This window comes from Hordeum vulgare, chromosome 1H, assembly GCF_904849725.1.
Source record: "Hordeum vulgare subsp. vulgare chromosome 1H, MorexV3_pseudomolecules_assembly, whole genome shotgun sequence".
Classification (NCBI taxonomy): domain Eukaryota; kingdom Viridiplantae; phylum Streptophyta; class Magnoliopsida; order Poales; family Poaceae; genus Hordeum; species Hordeum vulgare.
In genome coordinates, this window is record NC_058518.1 from 388428595 (window position 1) to 388450675 (window position 22081).

Sequence of the window (22081 nt, forward strand, 5' to 3'; positions counted from 1 at the left end):
TTGCGAGGATGTGCCTGTTGTGGTTGCTAACACCACTATCTTAACAGACTTTGTTATCTTAGATATTCTCGAGGACGATGCCATGGCTGTCATTCTCGGAAGACCCTTTCTAAACACTGCAGGGGCTGTTATAGATTGCAACAAAGGCAATGTCACTTTCCATGTCAACGGTAATGAGCACACAGTGCACTTTCCAAAGAAACGATATCAAGTACATTGCATCAATGCTATCGAAAAGACTTCATCGATTCTTATTGGGAGCTTTGAATGCCCTATTCCTCGTGTCAAGATGAAGTATGATTTGCTTGTTGGGGAGATACATATCCCCATTGAGGTGACTTAGTGGCTATTCGAAAATTCTCCGTTCTCTCTTGCGATTCGAGAAGGTTTTGTCATAAGGACTTGATCAATCCCATTGACGGATTTCTTTCGATGACCATGAAACGAATGAATCAAAGAGTTACATACCTCTGTTTTGAGTTTTCCTTTTCTGTTGCTTAGAAGAAAAATGATAGAATTAGTTTAGTTTTTCCTATTCTCTATTTTAGCGTCCCGGAGAAAATTACCTCGAAAATAAAAGTTCTCCGATGGTCCTGAAAATTTAGTATGATCTTTTCTGGAATTTCTGAAAATTTCTGGGCCTGAGAGCTGGCCTGGGGGCCAGACCAGTGGGCCACAAGCCCTGCCACCACCACCTACCCCCCTGGTGGCGGGGTGCAAGCTTGTGGGGCCCACAGGCACCCCCTCCACTCATTCCAGCTTCCAGCCTCTTCTTCCACCTCCAGAAAAAATTGTTTCGCAGCTCAAACCCGTGTTCTTGCTCATTTGGCTGTGATTTTTGATCTCCTTGCTCAAAACACCATTCTCCTAACCGTTTTGGGGAAATTACTCCTTGGTAAGTGACTCCTCCATTTGTCTAATTAGTTTTTGCTTTAGTGCTTAACCTTCGCGTATTCTTGCTACCTTGGTGACCCTGTTCTTGAGCTAGAAATGTTGATTTTAGCTGGTCCCAAGTAGTTTTAGCGTGTGATACAGTCTCTAGGCACTAGTAGGAGTAGTTGCTACAAGATATGGTTGGTCCTCATTCACTTTTCTCTTGAACTTCAAAAATTTCAGCAAAAGGAAATTATGTTCAGGAGGAAGTTTCATGGTGGTTCCTCGAGTAAGAAGGGTCCTCGTCTCTCTTTTCGGGAGCTCGAACCTTTCAACTAAGGGACACACCGGTGCAACCATGTGAATGCCCTTCCGATGAGTTCATGATCGAAGCAGGTTTCAAGGATGAGTTTGATACACTTGTCCGCAATGTCGGGTTAGAAGAATTCCTCTCAGATAAATGCGAACAGTATGCTATGCTCACTGCCTCTTTCGTGCGTAGATTTAAATTTTTAGTTGGTCGTGACTCATCCATACTGTTTGATCTGTACGGTAAATCGTATACCGTGGATCTGGAGGATTTCAATAGGATTTGCAAGATACCCGATGGGGGTAGTGTTAATGATCCTTCTAAGTCTTCGGTCAGAGACTTTGTCTCGAGTATAACTGTTGGAGAAACCAGAGATATCACGCAAGCCACCATAGGAAGCATCCATTTCCCTGCCTTGCACTACCTTGCCCTCTTCATGGGTAGGTGCATTAACGGCAAGGCTGCACATTGTCACCTATGCGCTTCCGACCTTAGTATCCTTAAGAGCGCAGTAACAGGTGACAGGAGCTTCAATATGGGAGCTATAATAGCAAGGAGGCTGAATAAAAATGCCAGTGAGGGGGATTTCTTTGGTGGAGTTTATGCTACACGCTTAGCAAATTTTCTTGGAGTATCCATCCGTCCAGAAGACCCTCCTCTCCGTACAGCCTACCTTGATCGTGTCACTCTAACACACTACCAGTTCCTTGAGAGAGATCATAGATCCCTCCTATACCGCTTGATATTTAACCGGTAGCGTGTTTTCCATATTACCTTTCCTGCTCCTGCTTCCTTTGATTTTCAGGTAAAACGAAGATACTACATAACCATAGGAGAGGCAAAGGAGTATGAGAGGGAGGCGACGGCTGCTCGACTTCGTGAGGAAGCTATTCAGGCAGTGGTTGCACCACTCCCGTATAACACCCATTATGACTTTGGGTTTCGCCACGATCATCCCTGGGAGTAGACCAAGCTAGGCCAAAAGCCTAAGCTTGGGGGAGTATATGTTCTCACCGACTTTACATTCATGCTTATGCTTTCACTTTGTTAGCCGGTGTTTACACTTTGCCACTGTATTATCCATGCTAGTTTATTTTCGTTTTCTTGTTTTCTTGTTTTGTGTCCTTTTGAGAAAACCCAAAAAGATTTTTCTTTCTTCTTTTGCTTCTTGGGAGCTTTCCCATGTAAATAGTTTTCTTTTTCTTTGGGTCTAGGTAGAAGATATTGGTTACAATGTTTATTGGTTCTTGCATGCTTACGTGTTTAGCTTTCAAAGAGCCATATTACTTTGTCTTCTCTTTTGTGTTTGCCTGCAGATTCAGCTTAGTCCAATGCGCTTATTATCGTTTTCATCGTTCGATCGTGCAAATGAAAGGCAACAATGATGATATATGATGAAGTGACTGAGACTGAAAAGCTGGTATGAACTCTATCTATTTTATTTTTGTAAATATGACTAGCTTCTCGACCCAGATTTAGCTTTGTTGTGAGAGAACCATGTTTGCAATGATAACTTAGAGATCATAGTTTCTGATGCCATGCTTATTTAGCTGAGAGCTTATAATGGTTTGTCCTGATTGCCAACATAGATTTTGAGATGACTATGATGTAGTATGATAGGATGGTATTCTCCTTTGAATGTTTCAAGTGGCATGACTTGGCGCATGTTCATGCATGTAGTTGAAACAAAATCAACATAGCATCTATGGTGTTTGTGTTCATGGTGATTTATATCCTGTTCATACTTGCATTCAATGTTAGTCAAACTCATTGCATCTTGATGACTGTTGTCGCTCTCTAGTTGGTCGCTTCCCAGTCTTTTGCTAGCCTTCACTTGTACTAAGCGGAATACTACGTGTGCATCCACTTCCATAAACCCAAAAGTTTTTCCATGAGAGTCCACCATACCTACCTATTAGCGGTATCTACCTGCCGTTCCAAGTAAATTTGCATGTGCCATTCTCTAAACCTTCAAGAAATAATCTGTTTTGCATGCTCGAACCGCTCATGTGGTGACAGGGGGCTATTGATATCTTCCATGCCAGGAGTGTTATCCTCGACATGTGTTTATTCACTGTCATTCACGAGAAAGGGGACAGTAATTGGAATGCCCAGTTCCACGCTTAAATCGAAAACATAACTGTAAAACAAGACTCCCCCCGGATTGATGTTAGTATGGACGGTACCCGAGGATTCGGCTAGCCGTGGAGTGTGATTGATTGGTGGTGGGGGAGTTAAAACTTTACTTTTATATTTGGGAACCGCCTATAGCATGAGTAGCATGGAAGATATTGAGAACTCTTGGTCATTGCGTTGACAATGAAAGCATGCCACCCAAAATTATTATCTCTGTTTTCAAAGCATGAGCTCTGGCACCTCTGCAAATCAATGCTTCCCTCTATGAAGGGCCTGCCTATTTATTTTCCTGTTGAGTCATCCTCCTCTTTTATAAGCACCAATTAGAGAGCACCTATGTCATTTTTATGCTTTTCTTTTGATTGATATTGAGTATGACTATGACTGGATCTTCGTTGCTATGAATTACAATGTTTAGTCAGCCCTTGATCTTTGAAAGTGCTCTTCATTTATGTTTTGCGGTCTTAGAAAGAGCTAGCGAGATACCACCTATTAATATTGCTTCATGCTTGTTTTGATTGAAGTGTTGGTATTTGAAACTCATTATTATTTGCTCGTTAGCTGATTATGCCATTCATATTAGTTTACCGTGAGACCTTTGTGTCATTTGCTTATGTGGTTAACTTGTGATCTTGCTGAAATTCTGGTTATGAGTTAGACATAGTTGCAACAACAAGATCAAACAGAGTTTGTCAAAGTTTTTCTTTCTCTCTCAGTTTGTCAACTGAGTTGCTTGAGGACAAGCAAGGTTTTAAGCTTGGGGGAGTTGATACGTCTCCATTGTATCTACTTTTCCAAACTCTTTTGCCCTTGTTTTGGACTCTAATTTGCATGATTTGAATGGAACTAACCTGGACTGACGTTGTTTTCAGTAGAATTGCCTTGGTGTTATTTTTGTGCACAAATCAAAGTTCTCCAAACGTCCTGAAAATTTACGGGGAGCAGTTTTGGAAAATAAGAAAAATATCTGCGCCAAGTTCCACCTGAGGGGGTGGGCCACAAGCCCTGGCTCCGCCACCACCCCCCCTGGTGGCGGTGGGCAGGCTTGGGGAGCCCACACGGCTCTGCCGCCCCCAACCTCAGGTCTATAAGTCCCCTTTTGTCCTAGAAAAAATAAAAAGAGAAGTCTTCGCCGTGTTTATGATACGGAGGCGCCGCCACCACCTGTTCTTCATCTGGAGGGCAGATCTGGAGTCCGTCTTGGGCTCCGGAGAGGGGAAATCGTCGCCATTGTCATCATCAACCTTCTTCCCTCTCCAATTCCATGAAGCTCTTCGTCGTTCGTGAGTAATCTATTCGTAGGCTTGCTAGGCGGTGATGAGTAGGATGAGATCTCTCATGTAATCAAGTTAGTTTTGATGGGGATTGATCCCTAGTATCCACTATGTTCTGAGATTGATGTTGCTACTACTTTGCCATGCTTAATGCTTGTCACTAGGGCCCGAGTTCCATGATTTCAAATCTGAAATTATTATATTGTCACCAATATATGTGTGTTTTAGATCCGATCTTGCAAGTTCTAGTTACCTACTATGTGTTATGATCCGGTAACCCCGGAATGACAATAACCGGAACCACTCCCGGTGATGACCATAGTTTGAGGAGTTCATGTGTTCACCAAGTGCTAATGCGTTGGTCCGGTTCTTTATTAAAAGGAGAACCTTAATATCCCATAGTTTACTTTTGGACCCTGCTGCCATGGGAGGGATGGAAAATAGATGGCATGCAAGTTCTTTTCCCTAAGCACGTATGACGACACATGGAATGTATGCCTACATCACATTGACGAACGGGAGCTAGCCACATATCTCTCCGTGTTATAGCTGTTGCATGATGAATATCATCCAAACAAATCACCGATCCATTGCCTACGAGTTTGTCCTAGTGCTGTTGTTACTTGTCTTGCTCTACTACTGCTACTACTGTTGCTACTGCTGTTACTTGTCTTGCTTTGTTACTACTTTGTTGTTACTACTCTGCTTGCAGATACTAATCTTTCAGGTGTGGTTGAATCTAACATATTCAGCTGCTAATACTTGAGAGTATCCTCTCACCCCCTGTCTGGTAAACCAACAAATTGGGCCGAATACTCTACCCTCGAAAACTGTTGCGATCCCATGCGCTTGTGGGCCGTCAACAACATTCTTCTAGTTTCGATTGTCGAAGAGTGCTAACAACATTCTTCCGGTGCCGTTGCAAAGGGGAAGAACAGTTGGCATCAACTCACTTGGCCGCTTGATTACTGATATCGCTCACATGCCTTCTCCCTAGGGCGACATTAAAGCCTGCAAAGTTGGCGATGCTGAGGTAATTCCAATTTCTTCGAGTTCTTCAGAAAAACTTGTTGCAAGAAGGACCACGCAAGCTGTCCGGAAAGTAAAGATGTCAAATCAAGCAGCTCATTTAGCTACCAATTTTCTCTTGAAGAAAATGTAGCTTGTTGGACAATCCAAACGCAAGACCCAAAGTGACGTGGGCGCGTTGGACCCAGGCCTATCAAATGCTCCTCCGGTTCACAAGCCTCGTGTTGAGGTAGTAATTTTTTCCAGCTCTTGTTTTCAAACTGGTATTTCTTATTTTAAAGTAGTCTCTCAACCTTCAACTTTCCTTAAATTCATGAATCTTCCCCATTTTCCGGCAAATTGTCGACACCTTGATACGTCTCCAACGTATCTATAATTTTTGATGGTTTCATGCTATTATCTTGTCAAACTTTGGATGTTTTACATGCCTTTTATTTATTTTCTGGGACTAACTTATTAAATCAGTGCCAAGTGTCAGTTCCTATTTTTTCATGTTTTTTACCCCTTTCAGAGGAGATTTTGAAACGGAGTCCAAACGGAAGAAAATCCCCGAAAAGATTTTTTCTGGAACGGAAAACGATCGGAGGACTTGGGAGCCAAGCCAGAAGAGCCCCAGGGGCCCCACAAGCCCCCACCCCGCGGCCAGGAGGTTGCGCCGTTAAGGCTTGTGGGCCCCCTGGAGGTCCCCTGACCTAGATCTTGCGCCTATATATTCCCAAAATTTCCCAAAAAAATCAAGAGACGATCGCAATTACTTTTACGCCGCCGCAAGCTTCTGTCTCCGCAAGATCCCATCTGGGGCACGTCCTAGTGCCCTGCCGGAGGGGGGATTCGGATACGGAGGGCTTCTTCATCAAAACCATAACCTCTCCGATGATGCGTGAGTAGTTCACCATAGACCTACGGGTCCATAGCTAGTAACTAGATGGCTTCTTCTCTCTCTTGGATCTTCAATACAAAGTTCTCCATGATCTTCATGGAGATCGATCCAATGTAATCCTCTTTTGCGGTGTGTTTGTCGAAATCCGATGAATTGTGGATTTATGATCAGATTATCTATGAATCTTATTTTGAGTTTCTTCTGATCTCTCTTATGCATGATTTCATATCCTTGTAATTCTCCTCGAGTTGTGGGTTTTGTTTGGCCAGCTAGATATATGATTCTTGCAATGGCAGAAGTGCTTGGTTTTGGGTTCATACCGTGCGGTGACCTCACCCAGTGACAGAAGGGGTAGCGAGGCACGTATCGTGTTGTTGCCATCAAGGGTAAAAATATGGGGTTTTCATCATTGGTTTGATATTATCCCTCTACTTCATGTCGTCTTGCTTAAAGCGTTACTCTGTTCGTCATGAACTCAATACACTAGATGCATGATGGATAGCGGTCGATGTGTGGAGTAACAGTAGTAGATGCAGAAAGTATCGGTCTACTTGTCTCGGATGTGATGCCTATATGCTAGATCATTGCCTTAGATATCGTCATGACTTTGCGCGGTTCTATCAATTGCTCGACAGTAATTTGATCACCCACCGTGATATTTGCTATTATGAGAGAAGCGTCTAGTGAACACTATGGCCCTCAGGGTCTACTCCACACCATATTTTCAGCCTTACACTTTTTACTTCGTTGCACTTTCCGCCTTCATATCTCACTTTGCAAACAATCTTGAAGGGATTGGCAACCCCTTTGAAGCGTTGGGTGCAAGCTTGTTTGTGTTTGCGCATGTACTTTGGACTTGACGAGGCCCTCCTTCTGGATCGATACCTTGGTTCTCAAACTGAGGGAAATACTTACTGCTCCTATGCTGCATCACCCTTTCCTCTTCAAGGGAAAAACCGACGCAAACCAAAGAAGTAACAAGAAGAATTCCTACGCGCGAAGGAAGGACTTTTGTTGATTTAGCACACCTCAACTTCCCACTTTCAACAACAACCGTGGGTAAGTTTTTTTATTATGCCTTCATTGCCTATCTTAACTTACTTAATGCACTACTGTGACTTTTGATTTGAGCAGAGCCAAAGCTATCTTATCCAGTCATGTTGGCGGGTCAAGTTTTGGTGCTGAGAAACAATATATTTTGGATTCTCAAACTCAAAAGACAGCCATCATGGTTGATGATCCTGAATATCATATTCCAGATGTGCCAAGGAAGGAATTTTGTTTCCGTAGCAGAAGAATTCTGGCGCGGTTGCCGGGGAGGAGGATCAAGTCAAGAATAGTCTCCCATCAACGTGCCAATTTTTGGCGCCGTTGCCGGGGAGGAAGATCAAGTCAAGAACTCATCCAAGTAGGTGTCGCAAACTCATCTCTTTCATTTACTTTGTTTGCCAGTTGCCTCTCATTTTCCTCTCCCCCACTTCACCAATTTCCTTTTTTTCGTTCGCCTTTTCATTCGCCCTTTTTCTCGCCCGCTTTTTGTTTGCTTGTGTGCTTGCTTGCTCGCTGAAGTCACCATGAACGAAAACACCAAGCTTTGTGACTTATCGAATACTCATAATAATGATTTTATTAGTACTCCGATTGCTCCCGCCACTAGTGCGGAGTCATACGAAATCAATGTCGCTTTGCTGAATCTTGTTATGAAAGAGCAATTCTCTGGCCTTCCTAGTGAAGATGTTGCATCCCATCTAAATACCTTCATTGAGCTTTGCGATATGCAAAAGAAAAAAGATGTGGATAATGACGTGATTAAATTGAAGCTTTTTCCTTTCTCGTTGCGAGATCGCGCAAAAACTTGGTTTTCCTCTTTGCCCAAAAATAGTATCGGTTCTTGGGATAAGTGAAAAGATGCTTATATATCCAAGTATTTTCCGTCGGCTAAGATCATCTCTCTCCGTAATGATATCATGAATTTCAAGCAACTTGATCATGAACAAGTTGCACAAGCTTGGGAGAGAATGAAATTGATGATTAGAAATTGTCCCGCTCATGGCTTGAGTCTTTGGATGATTATTCAAATCTTTTACGCTGGCTTCAATTTCGCTTCTAGAAATATCTTGGACTCCGCCTTAGGTGGAACGTTCATGGAAATCACGTTAGGAGAAGCCACAAAGCTCTTAGACAACATCATGACGAACTACTCTCAGTGGCACACTGAAAGCTCACCTACTAGTAAGAAGGTACACGCTATAGAAGAAATTAACTCGTTGAGTGCTAAGATGGATGAGTTAATGAATTTGGTTGCTAGTAGAAGTGCTCCTTTAGATCCTAATGATATGCCTTTGTCTTCTTTGATTGAGAGTAGCAACGCTAGCTTGGACGTTAATTTTGTTGGTAGGAATAACTTTGGCAACAACAACACTTTTAGAGGAAACTATGTTCTTAGGCCTTTTCCTAGTAACTCCTCTAATAAATTTGACAACTCCTACAACAATACCCATGGAAATTACAATAGATTACCCTCTGACCTAGAGAGTAATATCAAAGAGTTCATCAACTCTCAAAGGATTTTCAATGCGTCCATAGAGGAAAAACTACTCAAAATTGATGATTTGGCTAAGAGTGTTGATAGAATTTCTTGTGATGTTGATGCTTTGAAAGTTAGATGTGCTCCTCCCAAAATCAACATGGATGAAACTTTGAAATCTATGTGTGTTTCCATGATTGAGAGCCAAGAAAGAACCGCCCAAATTCGTGCTAGACATGAATGGCTTAAAAAGGCGTGTTCTCGTGATGAGAATCACGAAGATCTTAAAGTGCTTGGTGTGACTCCCATTGAATCTTTGTTTTCTTGTGTCAAACCTAATGATTATGGAGCTGGATATGAATCCACTTTGGTTGAAAAGTGCCCCAAGGATTAGGAGTCCATCTATCTTGATGCTAAAAGCATTAAAAGTGGAGTAGAAGACGTTAAAACTTTGAGTAGTAATGAAATTACTACCGTGGATTTCAAGGAATTCAATTATGATAGTTGCTCCTTGATTGAATGCATTTCTTTGATGCAATCCATGTTGAACTCTCCACACGCTTATAGCCAAAACAAAGCCTTTACCGATCATATCATCGAAGCTATGACAAAAGCTCTTGAAGAGAAACTTGAATTGGAAGTCTCTATCCCTAGAAAGCTTCATGATGAGTGGGAACCTACCATCAAAATCAAAATCAAAAACTATGAGTGCAATGCTTTGTGTGATTTGGGTGCTAGTGTTTCTGCGATTCCAAAGTCTTTATGTGATATTTTGGGTTTTAATGAGATTGAAGAGTGTTCTCTTAATTTGCATCTTGTTGATTCTACTATCAAGAAACCCATGGGAAGGATCAATGATGTTCTTATTATTGCAAATAGGAACTATGTACCCGTGGATTTCATTGTGCTTGACATTGATTGCAATCCTACATGCCCTATTATTCTTGGTAGACCTCTCCTAAGGACTATCTGTGCTATCATCGATATGAAGGAAGGGAATATTAGATTTCAGTTTCCTTTAAGGAAGGGCATGGAAGACTTTCATAGAAAGAAAATAAGATTGCCTTATGAATTCATGATGAGGGCTACTTATGGTTTGAGCACCAAAGACGCCGATATGTGATTCTATCGCTCCTATGCCTAGCTAAGGGCGTTAAACAATAGCACTTGTTGGGTGGCAACCCAATGAATTTATCTTTTTCTTTCTGTTTTTCGCTCACGAGATGATTTTTCATTTTTTCAGAAAGAGATTTTGAGTTGATTCTTTTTTCTGCTGATTGATATTCTTTTTCCCCAAACTGTCGTAAGTTTTCAGATTTTTTGAGGTACCAGAAGTATACAGATTGCTACAGACTGGTCCGTTTTTGAGAGATTCTGTTTTTGTTGAGTTGGTTGCTTGTTTTGATGAAACTATGGTTAGTATCAGGGGGTACTAGCCATGGAAAAGTGAGAATACAATAGCCCATCATCAATATAGATGGAATTCAAGTTTGCTACAGTACAAAAAGAAGTGGTAGTTTGTTTTCTTGTACTAATGTTATCACAAGTTTCTGTTTAAGTTTTGTGTTGTGAAGTTTTCAAGTTTTGGGTGACATTCTCATGGACAAAGAGATAAGGAGTGGAAAGAGCTCAAGCTTGGGGATGCCCAAGGCACCCCAAGCCAAATTCAAGGACACCAAAAAAGCCTAAGCTTGGGAATCCCCCGGGAAGGCATCCCCTCTTTTGTCTTCAATCCATCGGTAACATTACTTGGAGCTATATTTTTATTCACCACATGATATGTGTTTTGCTTGGAGTGTCTTGTATCTTAGGAGTCTTTTCTTTTTGTTGTGTCACAATCATCCTTGCTGCACACCTTTTTGAGAGAGAGAGACATGCAATCATCGTAATTTTGCTACAATGCTCATAGTGCTTCACTTATATCTTTTGAGCTAGATACTTTTGCTCTAGAGCTTCACTTATATCTTTTGAGCTAGATACTTTTGCTCTTGTGCTTCACTTATATCTTTAGAGCACGGCGGTGCGTGATTTGGTAGTTGGCTTATTCTATGAAAATAGTCCCAAATGTGCTAGGTACCCAAAGAGGATGCAAAAACCTCCATCTTCATGTGCATTGAATAGAAAGAGAAGTTTTGATTCCTCTCAATTAGTTTTGAGACGTGGATTCAGTAATATTGAGAGTTATGTTAGTAGGGTGTTGTGAATCTAGAAATACTTGTGTTGGAGTTAGTGATTCCCGTAGCATGCACGTATGGTGAACCGCTATGTTAGGAAGTCGGCGCATAATTGATCTATTGATTGTCATCCTTTGTGTTGAGGTCGGGATCGCGCAATCGTTTACACCTACCAACCCTTCCCCTCGGAGTATGCATTTAGCACTTTGTTTTGATTACTAATAAAAACTTTCCCAATAAGTATATGAGTTCTTCATGACTAATGTGAGCCCATGGAATAGATGCACTTTCACCTTCCACCATTGCTAGCCTCTCTAGTGCCGCGCAACTCTCGCCGGTGCACAAACCCACCAAATTCCTTCCTCAAAACAGCCACCATACCTACCTACTACGGCATTTTCATAGCCATTCCGAGATATATTGCCATGCAACTCCCACCGTTCCATCTCATGACTTGTGTCGTCACTCTCATATTTCCATTGCATCATCATACTAGATCATTGCACATCCTGGTACACTACCGGAGGCATTTCCTATGGAGTCATCATCATTGTGACCTTTGAGCTATGAGTAAATAAAAGTGTGATGATCATCATTATTAGAGCATTGTCTCATGTGAGGAAATAAAAAAAAGAGCCCAAAGAGCCCAAAAACAAACAAAAAAAGAGAAAAGAAAAAAAGAGGCCTAAGAGCCCAAATAAAGAAAAGGAAATGAGATAAAAAGAGAGAAGGGACAATGCTACTATATTTTTCCACACTTGTGCTTCATGTTAGACCAATGTTCTTCATGATTGAGAGCTTCTTTCTTTGTCACTGCCATATGCTAGTGGGAATCTTCGTTTTATAACTTGGCTTGTATATTCCAATGATGGGCTTCCTCAAAATTGCCCTAGGTCTTCGTGAGCAAGCAAGTTGGATGCACACCCACTAGTTTTCCTCTTAAGCTTTCACATACTTGTAGCTCTAGTGCATCTCTTGTATGGCAATCCCTACTCATTCACATTGATATCTATTAATGGGCATCCCCATAGCCTATTGATACACCGAGTCAGTGTGACCATCTCCTCCTTTTTGTCTCACAACCACCACCACACTCTATTCCACCTATAGTGCTATATCCATGGCTCGCGCTCATGTCTTGCGTGATAGTTATAGAAAGTTTGAGAAAGTAAGAGTGTGAAAACAATTACTTGGCCAATTCCGGGGTTGCGCATGATTTACATTAGTTGTGTGAGGATGATGGAGCATAGCCAGACTATATGGTTTTGTAGGGATAACTTTCTTTGGCCTTGTTATTTTGAAAGTTCATGATTACCTTGCTAGTTTGCTTGAAGTATTATTGTTTTCTTGTCAATAGCAAACTATTGTTTTGAATCTTACGGATCTGAACATTTATGCCACGTGAAAAAAGTTGCAAAGGACAAATATGCTAGGTAGCATTCCACATCAAAAATTCATTCTTTATCACTTCTCTACTCGAGGACGAGCAGGAGTTAAGCTTGGGGATGCTTGATACGTCTCCAACGTATCTATAATTTTTGATGGTTTCATGCTATTATCTTGTCAAACTTTGGATGTTTTGCATGCCTTTTATTTATTTTCTGGGACTAACTTATTATCTCAGTGCCAAGTGTCAGTTCCTTTTTTTTCATGTTTTTGACCCCTTTTAGAGGAGATTTTGAAAGGAGTCCAAACGGAAGAAAATCCCCGAAAAGATTTTTTCTGGAACAGAAGAAGATCGGAGGACTTGGGAGCCAAGCCAGAAGAGCCCCAGGGGCCCCACAAGCCCCACGGCCAGGGGAGCACGCCATCCAGGCTTGTGGGCCCCCTGGAGGTCCCCTGACCTAGATCTTGCGCCTATATATTCTCAAATTTTCCCAAAAAAATCAAGAGACGATCACAATTACTTTTCCGCCGCCGCAAGCTTCTGTCTCCGCAAGATCCCATCTGGGGCACGTCCTAGTGCCCTGCCGGAGGGGGGATTCGGATATGGAGGGCTTCTTCATCAATACCATGACCTCTCCGATGATCCGTGAGTAGTTCACCATAGACCTACGGGTCCATAGCTAGTAACTAGATGGCTTCTTATCTCTCTTGTATCTTCAATACAAAGTTCTCCATGATCTTCATGGAGATCTATCCGATGTAATCTTCTTTTGCGGTGTGTTTGTCGAGATCCGATGAATTGTGGATTTATGATCGGATTATCTATGAATCTTTCACATCCCTGACCCCTTAAGCAAGTTAGTCTTGTGCTTATGTCTTCTTTGCATTTGCATTTAAGAATTTTCAACAAGATCAAAGAAAGAGGTGAAGGAAAAACTCAAACCCTAGCCACTTCTTCAAATAAAGGAAATCTCAAAAACTAGTTAAAATCAATGAACCCAAAATGGCCTCAAGAAATGGTCAAACTTTCTGATAAATCATGAAAGTAAATGAGCATTGGAGAAAACTATTTTCTTGACACTTTAAGCATTTTAAATAAATGCAAAAAGCTACTGGTTTCAAGTTTTAAATTTGAAAACAGAAACTTTAAACTTTCAAAAATGTTGAAAACTTTAGGAATGGTTGGAAATATTCCAACAAATATTCTAGGGTGCCTCAAATAAATTTTACAAATTATTTGGGAGCTGAAATAAATAGCAAATTATTGAAGTAGCTAAAACAGAAAAAAAATGGAAAACTCTTACTTGTCGCTCACCTAGCCCGGCCCATCTCAGCTCCTGTCGTCTTCCTCCCCGCCAGTGGGCAGCAGAAGGTGGCCGCCGCATTCTCCGGCGCGGCCACGCACCTGTGCGCCTGCCTGGCTGCCGCCTCGCGCTGGCAAGCACGGGGATAAGCTCCCCGTGGCCGACCCTATCCATTCCCAGCGCCAGATCCCCCCCCCCTCCTCTCGGATCTCTCCTCCCTCCTTCTGCCGCCATTGGAGCCCGAGCAAAGCTCGAGCTACCCGTGCCCCTAGCCATAGGATCCCCTCTCTGAGTGCGCCGTTAGCTCCGCCTCGTCGTTCTGGTCCTCCCTGCAGAAGCCGAAGCTTCCCCGAGCCTTGCAACGCCCACGGCACCGTCGTCTTCAACCTTCGGCCGCCGGCGAGCTCTGCTCGATTCGTCGCCCCCAGGGCTTCCCCGAGCCGTCTAAACCCTGCTCTGCACTCCCCGTGAGCATGCGGTCCTTTCCCCTAAGCTCTCCCCGTCGATCCCCTCCTCTAGGCTAAGTTCCATCGGAGCCCGACGAGGACCGCCGCTGCAGCTCGTCGCCGGTAACCCTCCGGTGAAGTGCTGGTCCGTCTGAGGCTACCAACAGCCTCAGGACGTCGTGTACATGCGTTAGGTGCCCAGCCCCGAGCGTTTTGACCCCGTATCCGATGGCTTCGACGATGGCCGAACTTGGTCGCCGCCAAGCTCGTCGCCGGCGTTGATCCCGGCCACCCCAGCCCCTGGGGCTTGTTCCAACGTGCGCGCCATCGAGTGGCCGTTCCTCCCATGGTCTCAGCCATGCGTTTGGCCCTCTGTGTGCCATTTCCGAGCCCTCCCGACGTTCTGGTGCTCGCCGGAGGCTCCCCGCCGGCGAGGACGACCTCGCCGCCGGTGGATCTCGGATGGCCTGAGGCACTGACGTGTGGGGCCAGCCTCTGGGAGATTAAGTTTAAAGAAAATAAATTTAATTAATCTGCTAAGTCACTGACATGTGGGTCCAGTGGGTTTAATTAACTAAATAAGATTAATCCTAATCTAAAATTGACCAGAGAGACTGACCAGTGGGTCCCACTGGTCAGGTTTGACTTTCAACGGCCAGATGGACCTGCTGATGTCATGCTGATGCAATAAAAGTATTTTCCAGTATAAAAATAATTCCAGAAATGTTTAAAACTTCAAAAATTCATAGAAATTAATCTGTAACTCCAATGAAAATAATTTATATATGAAAAAGTATCAGAAAAATTCAAGGAATCTGAATATGCTATTTCCAATCATGTTTGAAAAAGTTACAGAACCCAAACATGTAGATTAATGAATAAGCCAATTCTTATAAATACTTTATAAATGGAATTTGGAAAATATTCAAATTTCATTATAAATGACATGATCACACACTGTCCTAATTACAAATCAGTACCCTAACATGACATCTCATGCGTGTTAACATCAAGTTGATCTGAGCATCAGGTCGAATCAATTAAATCGGTATTCGAGAATACCTTGTTTGAATTGATATTTGAATGTGATTCAAATCAACTTCAAACCTAATACATGTTGATTATATTAGTATATCATCTTGCATTCTCATGCCATGTTCATGCATCATCTTGTTTGCATATGATTGTTATTGATTGTTGCCATTCATTTCGGTAGGCTCCGCACCCCCGGATTCCACCGAATATCCGTCTGACGGATATTGTCCCTCCTCTGAGCAACAAGGCAAGAAACCATTTTGATCATCCCGATAAATCCTATATTCCTGCTCCTGCACTTATTTATTGCATTAGGATCAAATGCTTCAACTGCTTTTGCCACGTTAGTTGAACCCACTTCCTTTGCATGACCTAACCTTGTCATAGTAAATAGCCGAACCTTGCAACCAAGCATACCTGGTAGTTGCTTGAGCTATGATGTGCCTTATCCTGCTATGCATGCTATGCTTAGAGTTGTGCATGGTCTGTCATCTAGGAGATGAACAGAATTGTGAGAATGTGTTCGGTAAGCAAAGGTTGTGTGTTGAACCTGATTTGGTAAAGGTACCGGTGATAGGCTGTGTAGGAGTACATGGCGGGTTGTTTCATTGGAACCGTCCTTAGGAACTGAGTTCCGTGTATGTAATCCAAGAGTAGATACTACCACATGCTGGGCCCTGAAATATGACCCCGCTCGGCCTATTAATCGTTTAGTACTCGGTCCAGGAGTTGCAAGTAGTTTCTGGTGTTTATAGTAATGCTGGAGGCCGTGCATGGTGCTGACCTGAGAGGTGGACCGTGATGCGGTAGGCAGTGGCACGGTGTACCAAGTGGCACCCGGATGGTGGGCTTGGGAACCCTGCGCACATCGTTTGAGGCCGTGGTGGAAACCTCGGCCGGACTTCCGTACGGGTTACTCTCAGATAGGCGACAAACCTGGACTAGGTACTAGTGTGGTTAACGGTCGTGGCCGACTCCCTCGCTGGGCTTCCGCTTGAAGGTTGCCGAGGTGCATGACGTCCACATGGCGATAAGTGGCGAGAGTGTGTGTGACGAAGTACACCCCTGCAGGGTTATGATCTATTCGAATAGCCGCGTCCGCGGATATGGACTACTTGGAGACATATGTTGTTCATAGATAACTTCAATGGCTACTCATAAAATTGCCAAGATAAGCGTGAGTGTCGTGGACGGCATTTCTGTATGGAGACGGAATGATTCCACGATAGTGTATTGTTGTGGTGTTAGTGGACTCGTGTGCGAGAAATCAAGTTGTCAAAATTATTTAAAAATGCAAGTTGCTTTGCCACGAGTCAAATGTTGGCTTTCCGCATGAAACCCCACAATACCTTTTTGATACCTTGCATGAGTAGTTAGTTATCCTAAAGTCTTGCTGAGTACCTTCGTACTCATGTTTGCTTAATAAATGTTGCAGAGGTTGCTAATGACCCTAATGGAGGGTTCTTCGTAGACATCGACGACGACGAGTAGCTGGTGTCCCAGCTACGATCTGGCCCCACGTTGGGTCTGTAGTATAGTCAGGCCATGTGCCCTCTAGTTGCCCTGTCTGTACTCAGACAGTTTAAACTCTTCCGCTGGCTTGTAACTAATGACTGCTATTATGGGTCGTGAGACCCTTAATGTGTAATATTATGTGTGTGGCTCTTCCGAGCCTCTTAAATAAAGGTTGTATGTTTATGGTTATGTTGTGATGCCATCGATGTATCTATACATATCGGTATGCCATGCGTACGTGTGTCGTACTTGATATGTATGGGGTTCGATTACCTAGTCGTGAGCTTTAGTAGCATTCCTTACAAGGAAATGCCCCTTTGTGATCCAACGAGCCTTGGTAGCTCGCTACTGCTCCGGACACATTGGTTGACCGGCATGTGTCCTTCTTAGCTGCTGTGTGTGTCCTCTTTGGGGAAATGTCACGCGATGTAATGGAGTCCTTGTAGCTTGCTACGACTCGTCTACACTCGCTGGTGACCGACACCTGCTTTGTTGGGTCATGTATGTCTGTCCTTGTGCGGTACTGCCACTTTGGTTTATGACTAGACATGTCGATCCGGGTTCTTTGACATTGGAATGCTGGCGACACTATTGCATACGCGAGTCAAAAGACGCAAACGGTCCCGGCTAAGGTAAGGCTGCAGCCGTGGAGTTAACCGTGCGTGAGACCGCAAAGGGATGCGGTGTGTTACAGGCTGGATTCCTATGGCTTAGGATCGGGGTCCCGATAGCGTTGGTATCAGAGCCTGACTGACTGTAGGATTACTAAGCCAAACTGGTCGAAGTTGAGTCTAGAATTGCTTTAGTTATATATAAGGGAATTGTTTGTGGAAGGGAACGTAAGACTCTTGTTCTCTTCTCAAGTTATTCTATTCTGGTCATCCTCGTCTTTTCTGCGGGAATTAAGGACTAGGTTACTCATATTCTTCTAGGCTCGTGTTTCTGATCGGTAGATTATAGGACTACGGGTCAAGAGATATTTGGGTTTCTTCTATTCCTCGGAAAAAGGAAGTAAGTTTGATGATCAGAGAGTTCAACTTGATAGTTGAGTGGTTACGCTATTCCATTTTGGGTTGTCTCAAAATTTGTTTTTGAGCATTTACAGCCGTTATGCTGCCCAATTTGGCATTCAGAGCTCCAATGCTTTTGCATTACTCTCTATTTACAGATGCCTGGCCGTCCTTCTCGTCAGGTGGTACGTCTGACCAGGTGCATTGATGTACCGGGTCATACGGCCATGCTGGTCACGGTGATGTCGGTGTGCGGTTACCGCTGGTACCCCGAGTACACAGTGGAGGAACAGTACCGAGACTTCAACCAGAGCCAGTACATCTGCACTGTTAGGGTATTTCCAGACTACCCTGGAGCTGAGAAGCCAATCCATTGGTCCTATGGGTTGGGAGTCACTGTTGACATGGCAGTACAAGATGCTGCCTATTCAATGCTGACCATTATGAGAGCGAGACATGCACTGCTGCAGAATTCAGAGTTCTGCTATGTTCCGGCCTCTCACCCTGGTGAAGAGGGATACCTCAGTGGAGTCTATTTTGATTCTTCTATGGAGGACCCACTACTACAGTCCACTGTTGAGATGCTAGAGAATAGAGACAGGGATGCTCGTGCTCTCCGCATGGAGCTTTATGCTACCCGTGCCCGTCTGTGGACGGCTTTGACGCAGCTGGCACCGGTAGTCCAGACAGGGTATGGAGAGATGGAGATGTTGAACCCTGTTAGGACCCATCTTACGGCCCAAGTTGACTGGCCAGCTATAGGAGGAGTCACACCTCTTCGGGGACCCCTCTTACTACCAGTCAGGGGACCAAGGCCACATCCGTGTCCTTATGGATCCCAGGGATCTCAGGCTAGAGTGTTTCCTGATCCGCAGGTTGAACTTCCAGGTCATGGAGGTAATCTCTATGAGATGTTCTATGCGGATGTCTGAGCTGTGAGCGGAAGGATAGTATGGTAGTAGCCGTACGTTCACAGTCCTGCATGACTTGTGAAGTATGCCTGTGATGTGAAATGAATTCCGGAGGCCTAGATAAATAATGTATAGGAAGCTTGCAAGCCTCTGATGAGTAGTTCCATAATCTCAGCAGTTTGCTCTTCGGTTAAGGTTGTACTGAACTATATAAGGGTGTGTATGAACCATGGTGTATATATAGCAGTTGCTTGTTACCATGTTGTTCGGATATTCATTTCCGCATTCCGTGTGTTCAATACATTCTTAATCCATAGCTAGTATTGATATGATATTGGTATAAGCTATGAGTTTGTTTGTCAGGATGGTGTTCACCAGGTTGAACCGTGCCCCTGCTCATGAGCAAGGCGAGGGTAGTCAAGCGTCGCAGGAAGTCCTGCCTCATCCGCCTTCTCTGGTGGAAGTGATGCTTGAGGCAGAAAGAAACAAAAGGGAGACCAACCGACTGCTAGAGCGTATTGAGCAGAATACGGCTCGACAGCCTAGGAATGCCGCAGTGTCCCTCAATGACTTTGTGAAGCTGAATCCTCCAAAGTTTCATCATTCCGTCGATCCCCTCGACGCTGATGACTGGCTATGCAGCATCTCACGCAAGATTCACTCTGTGAATGTGTCTGAAGCCGACAAGGTGACCTTTGCGGCGTATTTCCTGGAAGGACCCGCCAATTTGTGGTGGGAGAATTTTGAAGCAATGCGTCCCGCTGAACCAGTAGCCACATGGGCAGACTTCAGTGCAGCCTTTCGTCTGCACCATATTCCAGAGGGCCTGATGGACAGAAAGAGAGAAGAGTTATGTGCCTTCACCCAGGGCAAGTTGTCTGTGGATGCCTATAGCCGCGAGTTCGGTAACCTCGCCCGCTATGCAACAGAGGAGGTGTCTACTGACGCCAAGAAGCAAGCAAGATTCCGTAAGGGTCTGAGCCCTGAGCTCCGTCATGATCTGCGCCTCCATGAGTGTGCAAGCTTTCAAGCCCTGGTCAACAAGGCGATCAGTGCCGAGACTGGTCATACTGACTTTGAAGCCACAAGGAAGCACTCCCGTGACTTTGGCTCGTCTTCTGGTTCCGCGTTTCCCAAACGCAGGCTGTGGGTTCCGAACAGTTCTCTGCCGCCAAGATACACTCTGAGGCCATCCTACGTGGTGCCTCAGACGAATCAGGCCAACCCTCCAGCAAAAGCTTATGGTGGTCCAGCCAGCAATGCTGCACCACGTGCCAACCAAGTGATATGCTACAAGTGTGGAGAACCAGGGCACTATTCCCGTGAGTGTCCTCAAAATGTGGGTGCCAAGCAACCCGGAAAGTCCGTCGGGCAAGCCAAGTCGGGCAAAGCTTACTATGTGAAGCCAACTCCTGCACGTGGCCGTGTGAACTATGTGTCAGCAGAAGAAGCTGCAGAGGATCCCGACATCATGTTGGGTACGCTTCTTGTTAATCATCACCCAGCGTCCGTTCTTTTTGACACTAGGTCTTCTCATTCCTTCATTTCAGAAAGTTATGCACAGTTGCATAACATGTCTTTTTGTGATATGCCAATCCCATTGGTTGTCCAAACCCCTGGTAGTAAATGGCAAACCTCTAGGATAACCTATGGCAATGAAATTCTAGTAGACAGGCTAGTTTTTCTAGCCTCATTGATAACCTTGAAATCTTCAGATATTAATATCATCTTGGGCATGGACTGGATGTCAGCTCACTATGCCAAGATTGATGCTCATTCTAGAAATGTCCAGCTTACCCATCCCTCGGGTGAGATAGTAAATGTCTCTACTCGAGTTGCCAAATGCCAACTCTATTCCTTAAATTCCAACCCTCTTCCGGAACTTGAAGACATTCCAGTAGTCCGTGACTTCCCGGATTTTTTTCCAGAGGAACTGCCAGGAATTCCACCTGACAGAGATGTAGAGTTTATGATAGATCTTGTTCCGGGAACTGTCCCAATAGCCAGAAGACCATATAAGATGGCACCCCTGGAGCTAGCCGAACTTAAGAAGCAACTAGAAGAGGCCTTGAACAAAGGTTTCATTTGTCCTAGTCCTTCTCCTTGGGCTTGCCCCGTCCTCTTCGTCAAGAAGAAAGACGGAACGGATCGGATGGTTGTAGATTACCGACCAGTTAATCTGGTCACCATAAAGAACAAGTATCCGCTCCCCAGGATCAATGACCTGTACGATCAGCTCGCTGGATCCTCAGTCTTCTCCAAAATGGATTTGAGGTTGGGATACCATCAAATCAAGATTAAGAACGGGGACATTCCAAAAACGGCTTTCGTTACTCGTTATGGCCAATACAAGTACACCGTCATGTCCTTCGGTTTAACCAATGCCCCAGCCACCTTCTCTCGTCTGATGAATTCAATCTTCATGGAGTATTTGGATAAATTCTTCATGGTATACCTCGATGATATTCTCATCTACTCGAAGAATGAACAAGAACATGCCGAGCACCTAAGGCTGGCATTGATGAAACTTCGAGAGCATCGCCTTTATGCCAAGTTTACAAAATGTGAATTTTGGTTACCAGAAGTGACCTATCTGGGTCACGTAATCTCTGGTAAGTGTATTGCTGTCAATCCCGAGAGAGTTCAAGCTGTCCTTGATTGGACTCAACCTGAATCGGTTAAGCAAGTTAGGAGTTTTCTTGGTCTAGCGAGCTATTGTCGCCGCTTCATCGAGAATTTCTCCAAGGTTGCAAAGCCTCTAACTGAACTCCTCAAGAAAGATAAAAAGTTCGAGTGGACACCACAGTGTGAGCATAGTTTTCAGGAACTGAAAAGACGCCTGACTTCTGCACCTGTGTTGCTACCACCAGATTTTTCTAAGGACTTTGTTATCTACTGCGACGCCTCGCAACAAGGATTAGGTTTCATTCTCATGCAAGATCGTCATGTGATCGCATACGCATCTCGACAGTTGCATCCACAGGAGGATAATTATCCCACACATGACCTTGAGCTTGCAGCTGTGGTCCATGCACTAAAAACCTGGCGACATTACCTTCTGGGTAATCGTTGCGAAATATTCACTAATCACCAAAGTCTGAAATATATCTTCACCCAGCCGGATTTGAATCTCAGGCAAAGACGGTGGGTGGAGTTGATCTCGGATTACGACTTAGGGATAACTTACACCCCGGGGAAGGCCAATGTTATGGCCGATGCACTAAGTCGTAAATCTTATTGTAACAATTTGATGCTACAACAAGGTCAACCA